The sequence below is a fragment of the Chiloscyllium plagiosum genome, chromosome 10 (genome assembly GCF_004010195.1).
Source record: "Chiloscyllium plagiosum isolate BGI_BamShark_2017 chromosome 10, ASM401019v2, whole genome shotgun sequence".
In the NCBI taxonomy this organism is placed as follows: domain Eukaryota; kingdom Metazoa; phylum Chordata; class Chondrichthyes; order Orectolobiformes; family Hemiscylliidae; genus Chiloscyllium; species Chiloscyllium plagiosum.
Window position 1 is genome coordinate 12,340,207 of NC_057719.1, and position 7,753 is coordinate 12,347,959.

Genomic DNA, 7,753 nt, shown 5'->3' on the forward strand with positions numbered 1-7,753 from the left:
TGTCAGGGGTAGGTTCTTTACCCAGAGAGTGGTGGGGGCATGGAATGCTCTGCCTGTGGGAGTGGCAGAGTCAGAATCATTGGCGACCTTTAAGCGGCAATTGGATAGGTACATGGATGGGTGCTTAAGTTAGGACAAATGTTCGGCACAACATAATGGGCGGAAGGGCCTGTTCTGTGCTGTATTGTTCTGTGTTCTGTAATGATACAAGTAGCAGGATTTTGGTTGAACTGGCATTTATGGAGGGTGAAAAGAGGGTCAGACAGCACAGTGGTGGATTGTTCACATCTCGAGACAGCAGGGGGCTTGTACCAATTAATGAAACTGTTGCAACTCTGCAACATTGAATTCATATTTTATGACAGGAACACACAATGTCAGTTGATATTGCTGGAGTGCAATGATTTAGGCAAGATCCCTCCGACCTGGTGTGAATAAACCCATGTGTGAAATGAAAGAAGCTGAACAGTCTAGTCAGCATCTCTTTCAAGGAGATGCAGAAGAACTGCCCATTTACTTCATTTTATTGTATAACAATGGTTGCCACCTTTGCCTATATTCTATGGATACTCTGCCTGAAGGCATATCCTTCATTCATTATGGCTAATTCTCTGACTGGAGACATTTTCTGTCCACAGTGTTGCATTGCCTACTAATCTCAGAGATTGGGGTGAGGAGGCAAGTCTCAAATTTCTCTCAACAGAACCAGCATCACAGCTGCCCTACTGATTGCTACACGTGACAATAAATCAATCAATCAAAGTACAGTGTAAAGCTTTGCTTACGAGCAGAACAGGCAGATCATAGTAAGCAAGGATGTACAGATCAGAAATTGTTAAAAATACTTAGAGGCATACATTGCACAGGGTGTGTGCTAGATGAGATCAACTCGAGCAAGATCAGCATTACTTTGAACCGCAACTAAACTCCAAAACAAATGTGAGCGTTGCTGGATGCAAGATTTTTTTTATATGACTCAATTAATTTATTCATCCCTTTAGCAATCTACTCAACTTCAGAATTGGTTATCTCCACCACAGCAATCAAGACAATACCAAAGATCAACTAAAAGCAGCACAATAAGACGCAGGACATAAAAGGACCAAATAGTGACAATTTATTAAGGTTCAGGTGCTCGGCTAAGTACATGTGTACGTATTTCAGTCCCTGTCATGTTGGGAATGGTATAATGGTTTATAGTTGAGAGAGAAATTTAAAATTGAACATACCAGGCCAACCACTGTCCATCATCTGTTGAATTTGTTGGCCTGTTTTTGTTACTACATAATTGTTACATAATTATGTAACTTAAACCTTTTTACTTAGTCTGTAAGAAAGATTTCAATGCACTCACAGTTTCTTGAACAAAATACAGAGTGCAGAAAAGATTTATAAAGATGTTACTGGGACTGGAGGGTTTGAGTTACAAGGAAAGGTTGGGTAGGCTGGAATTTTTTTCACTGGAGCATAGGAATTTGAGGGGTGACCTTGTAGTGGTATATAAAATCGTGAGGGGTACAGTTAAGGTGAATAGCCATAGTCTTCTTTTCCTAGGGTAGAGGAGTTCAAAATTAAAAGGCGCAATTTTAAGGTGAGAAGAGAAAGATTTTAAAGGGACCGGAGGTGCAACTTTTCCCACAGAGGGTGATTCACATGTGGAACGAATTGACAGAGAAAGTGGCAGATGCAGGTACAGTTACTACATTAAAAAAAATACTTGGACAGATACATGGATGAGAAAGTTTTCCAGAGAACTGGGCCAAACCGAGGCAAATGGGACTAGTATAGTTTGGAAAACTTGGTCAGCATGGACAAGTTGGACTGAAAGGTTTGTTTCCATGCGATAAGACTCTCTAGCCTGGCTCATTTTTGCTAAACCAGTCAGACCGCACAAACTTTGGAGTCAGAGACGTACAGCATGGAAACAGACCCTTCGGTCCAACTTGTCCATGCCGACCAGATATCCCAACCCAATCTAGTCCCACCTGCCAGCACCCAGCCCATATCCCTCCAAACCCTTCCTATTTGTATACCGATCCAGATGCCTCTTAAATGTTGCAATTGTATCAGCCTCCACCACTTCCTCCACCAGCTCATTCCATACACGTACCATCCTCTGAGTGAAAAAGTTGCCCTTTAGGTCTCATATCTTTCCCCTCTCACCTTAATCCTATGCCCTCTAGTTCTGGACTCCCAGACACAGGGAAAAGAACTTGCCTATTGACTCTATCCATGATTCGGAGATGCCGGTGTTGGACTGGGGTGTACAAAGTTAAAAATCACACAATGCCAGGTTATAGTCCAACAGGTTTAATTGGAAGCACACTAGCTTTCGGAGCGATGCTCCTTCATCAGGTGATTGTGGAGGGCTCGATCGTAACACAGAATTTATAGCATAAATTTGCAGTGTGATGTAACTGAAATTATACATTGAAGAATTGATTGTCTGTTAAGCCTTTCATCTGTTAGAATACAGTATTCTAACAGATGAAAGGCTTAACAGACAATCAATTCTTCAATGTATAATTTCAGTTACATCACACTGCAAATTTATGCTATAAATTCTGTTACGATCGAGCCCTCCACAATCACCTGATGAAGGAGCATCGCTCCGAAAGCTAGTGTGCTTCCAATTAAACCTGTTGGACTATAACCTGGCGTTGTGTGATTTTTAACTTTGTATCCTATCCATGCCTCTCATAATTTTGTAAACCTCTATAAAGGTCACCCCTCAGCCTCCGACGCTGCAGGGAAAACAGCACTAGCCTGTTCTGCCTCTCCCTGTAGCTCAGATCCACCAACCCTGAATTTATAAACTAACATGGAGTAACCGAAGTATTTGAAGGCATGTGGAGATATGGGGAGGGCAGGACAAGAAGAAATATTAGAGATGTCAGATTTATAGGATGCAGATAAAGTAGTCATAAACAGGCAGTACTGAACCTGGTTATAATCTTCAAGTTTTCATTTTGTATTTTGATAGCTTTATGAATTTTATTAACGCAATGAGGACCGGGGTGTTAAAACAAAAGTGGGTAGCTGAACGCCAACAAAGTTATTCAACATCGTGGAGGCGGGGTGCCTGCTCTAATCCATGCTACGAAAGAGACCGACAGCTGTTGAGCCAGCCATGACACACTACAGTCAAGTGCTGTGAACAAAACATCCAATAGACAAGGGCCCGGAAGGCGGGAACTCAACTGCTCCCGAATTTGGTTTTTCTTTTCTGTAACGTTCAAAACGTGGTTTCAAACAGTTTCAGAGTACCTCCAGGGAACATCACCCAAACCGCGCAATCCAAGTCCCACCCGATATGAAGAAAAGGACGTGAGAATCAAAACAGCTCGAAAACAAAGATTAACTCAAAAACATAAACAAGGCTAAATAATAAAGTTCTAGATCATCCCCACCCACTTCTCCCGAATTACTCACGATTTTTAAAAAGCAAATTAGGACATATTTAAATTCGAGCATATTTTAACCGATAGAGTCCATTTATTTTTGGAAAAACAGCACAATGACTGCTGAATTACATTATTATCCATAAAGAATATGTATTGCACAAATACTAATTAAATGCAAGTTTATGTAACCATTTAACTGTACACTATTGCAATAGCACGTCAAAAAAACCCAGCAAAAGTGCACACTTTAATGCAATCTAAGACTACAAAGTTACATTAACTAATCTCTTGTTAAGACAGCACCAGAAAATATATTTCGTCAAAACAGCTTATACAAGCACCCAAATATTAGGCTTAACGCATAGCAATAGTTTCAACTCCATGCTAGGATTTTCAAAATATAAAACGGTGAGCTCTGAAGCATGATCATTAATAGAATTAAAATATATTAATTTTCTTGCATATGACAAATGCATTTAAAATATTAGGATTGATTGTACACAGGCGGGTCTCAAACAAGCCTGTTTTTTTAAATCAAAGGGAGGATTAAATTATTACAATAGAATAAATATCTTGCAATTAAAGTGAATCAACACTGCAATTAGTAAGTCCAAGTACGTGTACAAGACTCGTGTTTTTGAGTGCATTTACCTCCTTCCAAAAACAAACGATAGTGAAGGCGAAAGACACTCCCCTAAACGTGTCGAATGCCAAAATACAGGCCCCAATTCCTCCTTCAAAACCCCACGTCCGTTAGAAAAAGCTGTGTTCCACTTACCAAATGATTATAAATCCCTCCTCGAGATTCTCCTGAGCTGAACTGTAAATTTATCCAAGATGAGGAAGATAAATAAAAAGAGCTCAAGTGTAGGAAGGCTCTTTCTTTGGTCTTCACTAAGAAGTGCTCACTTAGCAACAGTTGTCCCAATAATGATACAATAAACACTATATATATGTATGATTTCTTCTGTCGTGTCCCGCGTGCTTTTTATCTCTCCTCTCGCTCCCCTCCTCGCTTACAAAGCTGGAGGTGAAAATAAATTAATCTTCATGTGCACAAACTTAAAAGAGGATGGTTGGTTTCTCTCGTTTAATCTCCCACTGAATCAGAAAGCTTTGAAAAATGCAGCAGAATGATTTATTATTTTTTTCCAATTAAAAAAAGGTAAGCTATCAGCTAGAGTAAATGTGGGAACCTTTACGCTGCTGCTCGTCTTTTCCCTCACACAAAAAAATCTAACAACCGGTTGCAACCAGTTCTTACTGGGAGATTCCATCTTCATGTAGACATCCGGGAAAAGACGGAAACACACGAACAGCCACCGAAACCTTCCCCCTTTCAGCCTGTTCATTTTAAGGAATAAAATTCTACCTACTTTTTAAATCAACGTTTGGATGATTCATTGATTTTCTTTATCTCTTTCTCCCACCCCCGAATGTGATCTCAGTTATATTTGGAGGGTTTTTTCTACATCTCCTGCCATGTGAAAATACATGAATTGCACCTCTTGTAATACGAATGTTTTTTTTTAAATTAAATAAATGGACTGCAATCTTCATCTATTTGCACTTGGACACGACCGATTCTGAGGTGACGGGAGTTAATTTGTTATTTTTCAGTCACAGGTTTTAGTTACATTTTTACCGCGCTGCTGGCGGATACATTGTAACAAACGCCGCAGAATTATCAATGCCATAGATACAGGCTGCGTTTTTCCAGGTCATTCTTGCTTTGGGGCAATTGCTTGGCTATATTTAATATACGGTACATATATGTATATCTGGATTGTTCCAGTTCCATATCGCTTGTTCCACCCGCAGAATCTATATAAGGTAATCACCAATCACGCACCCCCAACTCTCTTCGAATCTTACTCATGAATGGGAACTCACGTCACGAATCATAAAATCATTTTATAATGTAACGCCTTTTTTGTAAGGGACTGGGTGAGGGATTTGACCCAATGCAAGCCTTTCTCCCTTTTTTTTTCTTATTTGCTTATTACCCTCTTCCCAAGCATGTATTTACGATTAGTCGGAAGTTTGTGCAGAGCGCGACATGAACGCAGTTCTCTTGCTTCCTTCTCGCATACTGCAGTGAAAAAGGAGGGTTTGGCGTGGCTATTTTGTGTGGATGTGACTGGATATTGCCCGAACAACACGCGAGGCACGTCCCCCTCCCCTCCCCTCCCGTCCCCGAAGATACCAACCGTCCGGGATTGTTCTGGGGTGTCTAGGAATTAGGGATTGATCTCCTGCTGACTGTTGCGAACAAACATATAAGTCGAGAACCAAAATGTGTGTGTGTTTTCCCATTTTCCTTAGAATTGTTTTGTTCATTCGTTACAAAAATATCAGAGATGACTGGGTGGGGTTGTTGAGGTCAGCAAGAAGTAAGCACTGCAGACGCCCTCTCATCGCATGTTGTAGACCTTGGGTGAAAATATTGCTTTAAAACTAACTCCAGTTTTTACCATTTTGAGTATTCAGTTTCTTTTAAAACAATTTGTTGCTGTACCACTGAATTTTTTAAACGCACGTAGTCAAGAACAATGTTTTCTTTATGTATACAGCAAAGCTACCCCTCAGTGGAAATTAAATCAGATCTAACTGCAAATTCAATTTTATATAGAATATATTTTGTACTTAATCCATGGCGTTCTGATGTTGATTTTTGTGTTTTCAATTATAATCAAAATTAGCTAGCCAATGAGATTTTCTTCCCAATTAGAATGTTGAAGGTCTGTCACCTGTGGGAAAGAAACACATTTTGGTGCCATTTTTTAAAAAAAGCTTGCCCTCTGCTCCTTGAACTTGTGCCAATTTTAGCTCAGTGGGTTGCACTCGTGCCTCTGAGTCACAAACTTGTGGGTTCAAGTTCCATTTCAGGGACCTGAGTCTAAATTCTTGGCTGACATTCCAGTACCAGAATTGAGAGAATGCTGCACAGTTTGAGTTGCTTGACGGCTTAAACCAATGTCTTATTTGCACTCTCTGGTGAACATGAAAGCACAGTGACAGATTTTCCTAGAAAGTTCAGGAAGGATCTCCCCGGTTTCCTGAGCAACATTATTTGCCAACTAAACCTAAAAACAGATTAAATGAAAACAGAAAGTGCTGGAGAAAGAAGGCTACATACAAAGACAGCAGCAGATCTAGGGCTAAAATGTGAATGTGGGAACAAGGTGGTATTTTCAAGAGAGAACTACAACGTCAGGGATAACCAATGCAATTATTGGAGGACCAGTCTTCATTTACCATTTAGGGACTTTCATAGCTTTCTAGATTCAACATTAAGTTCAGGATAGTGAAGAAGGCATTTGGTATGCTTTCCTTTATTGGTCAGAGCATTGATTACAGGAGTTGGGAGGTCATATTGTGGCTGTACAGGACATTGGTTAGGCCAACTTTGGAATATTGCGTGCAATTCTGGTCTCCTTCCTATTGGAAAAATGTGAAACTTGAAAGGGTTGAGAAAAGATTTACAAGAATGTTGCCAGGGTTGGAGGATCTGAGCTATAGGGAGAGGCTGAACAGGCTGGGGGCTGTTTTCCCTGCAGCGTCGGAGGCTGAGGGGTGACCTTATAGAGGTTTACAAAATTATGAGGGGCATGGATAGGATAAATAGGCAAAGTCTTTTCCCTGGGGTCGGGGAGTCCAGAACTAGAGGGTGTTGGTTTAGGGTGAGAGGGGAAAGATATAAAAGAGACCTAAGTGGCAACTTTTTCACGCAGAGGGTGGTACATGTATGGAATGAGCTGCCAGAGGATATGGTGGAGACGGGTACAATTGCAACATTTAAGAGGCATTTGGATGGGTATTTGAATAGGAAGGGTTTGGAGGGATATGGGCCGGGTGCTGCCAGGTGGGACTAGATTGGGTTGGGATATCTGGTCAGCATGGACGGGTTGGACCAAAGGGTCTGTTCCCATGCTGTACATCTCTATGACTCTATAACTTCAGACCATGAACTCTGTCCTCCAATTTATTTTTCTGCCCCCCCGCCCCACACACAGTGACCCAAAATATTCACTCTGATTTCTCTTCACAGGTCTGCTGAGCTTTTCCAACAGCTTCTGTTTTTTTATCTAGTGTTCTTTCTTTTGCTTTGACCTATATTCGGCTGTTAACACATATTCTGTAGGTACTGAACTCCTCTATAACCCCATTACCACCCCCTTTTTTGCCTTTTTTTCCTATGACACATAATCTCATGACTTCCTTCCCCTCGATAATCTTCCCTTGACCTTGCTTTCTGTTCCACTTGGCAAAAGTGGATCCTGCAGATGCCGGAGATTAGAGTCAAGGTTAGAGTGGTGCTGAAAAAGGACAGCAGGTCAGGCAGCATC

At 40.9% G+C, this 7,753-nt stretch overlaps 1 protein-coding gene across 2 annotated transcripts in view; it reads right to left on the minus strand.

Moving 5' to 3' along the window:
- Positions 1 to 4,732, minus strand: part of LOC122553379 (exportin-1-like) — an 89,823-nt gene extending 85,091 nt beyond the window's left edge. The window contains exon 1 of one of the 2 annotated variants that reach the window (XM_043697061.1): positions 4,183 to 4,732. The gene's annotated coding sequence lies outside the window, so the exon portion shown is untranslated. Of the gene's footprint in view, positions 1 to 4,055; positions 4,126 to 4,182 lie in introns of those variants that run through there. The other variant, XM_043697065.1, reaches the window with a different exon arrangement.
- Positions 4,733 to 7,753: the final 3,021 nt, after the last annotated feature.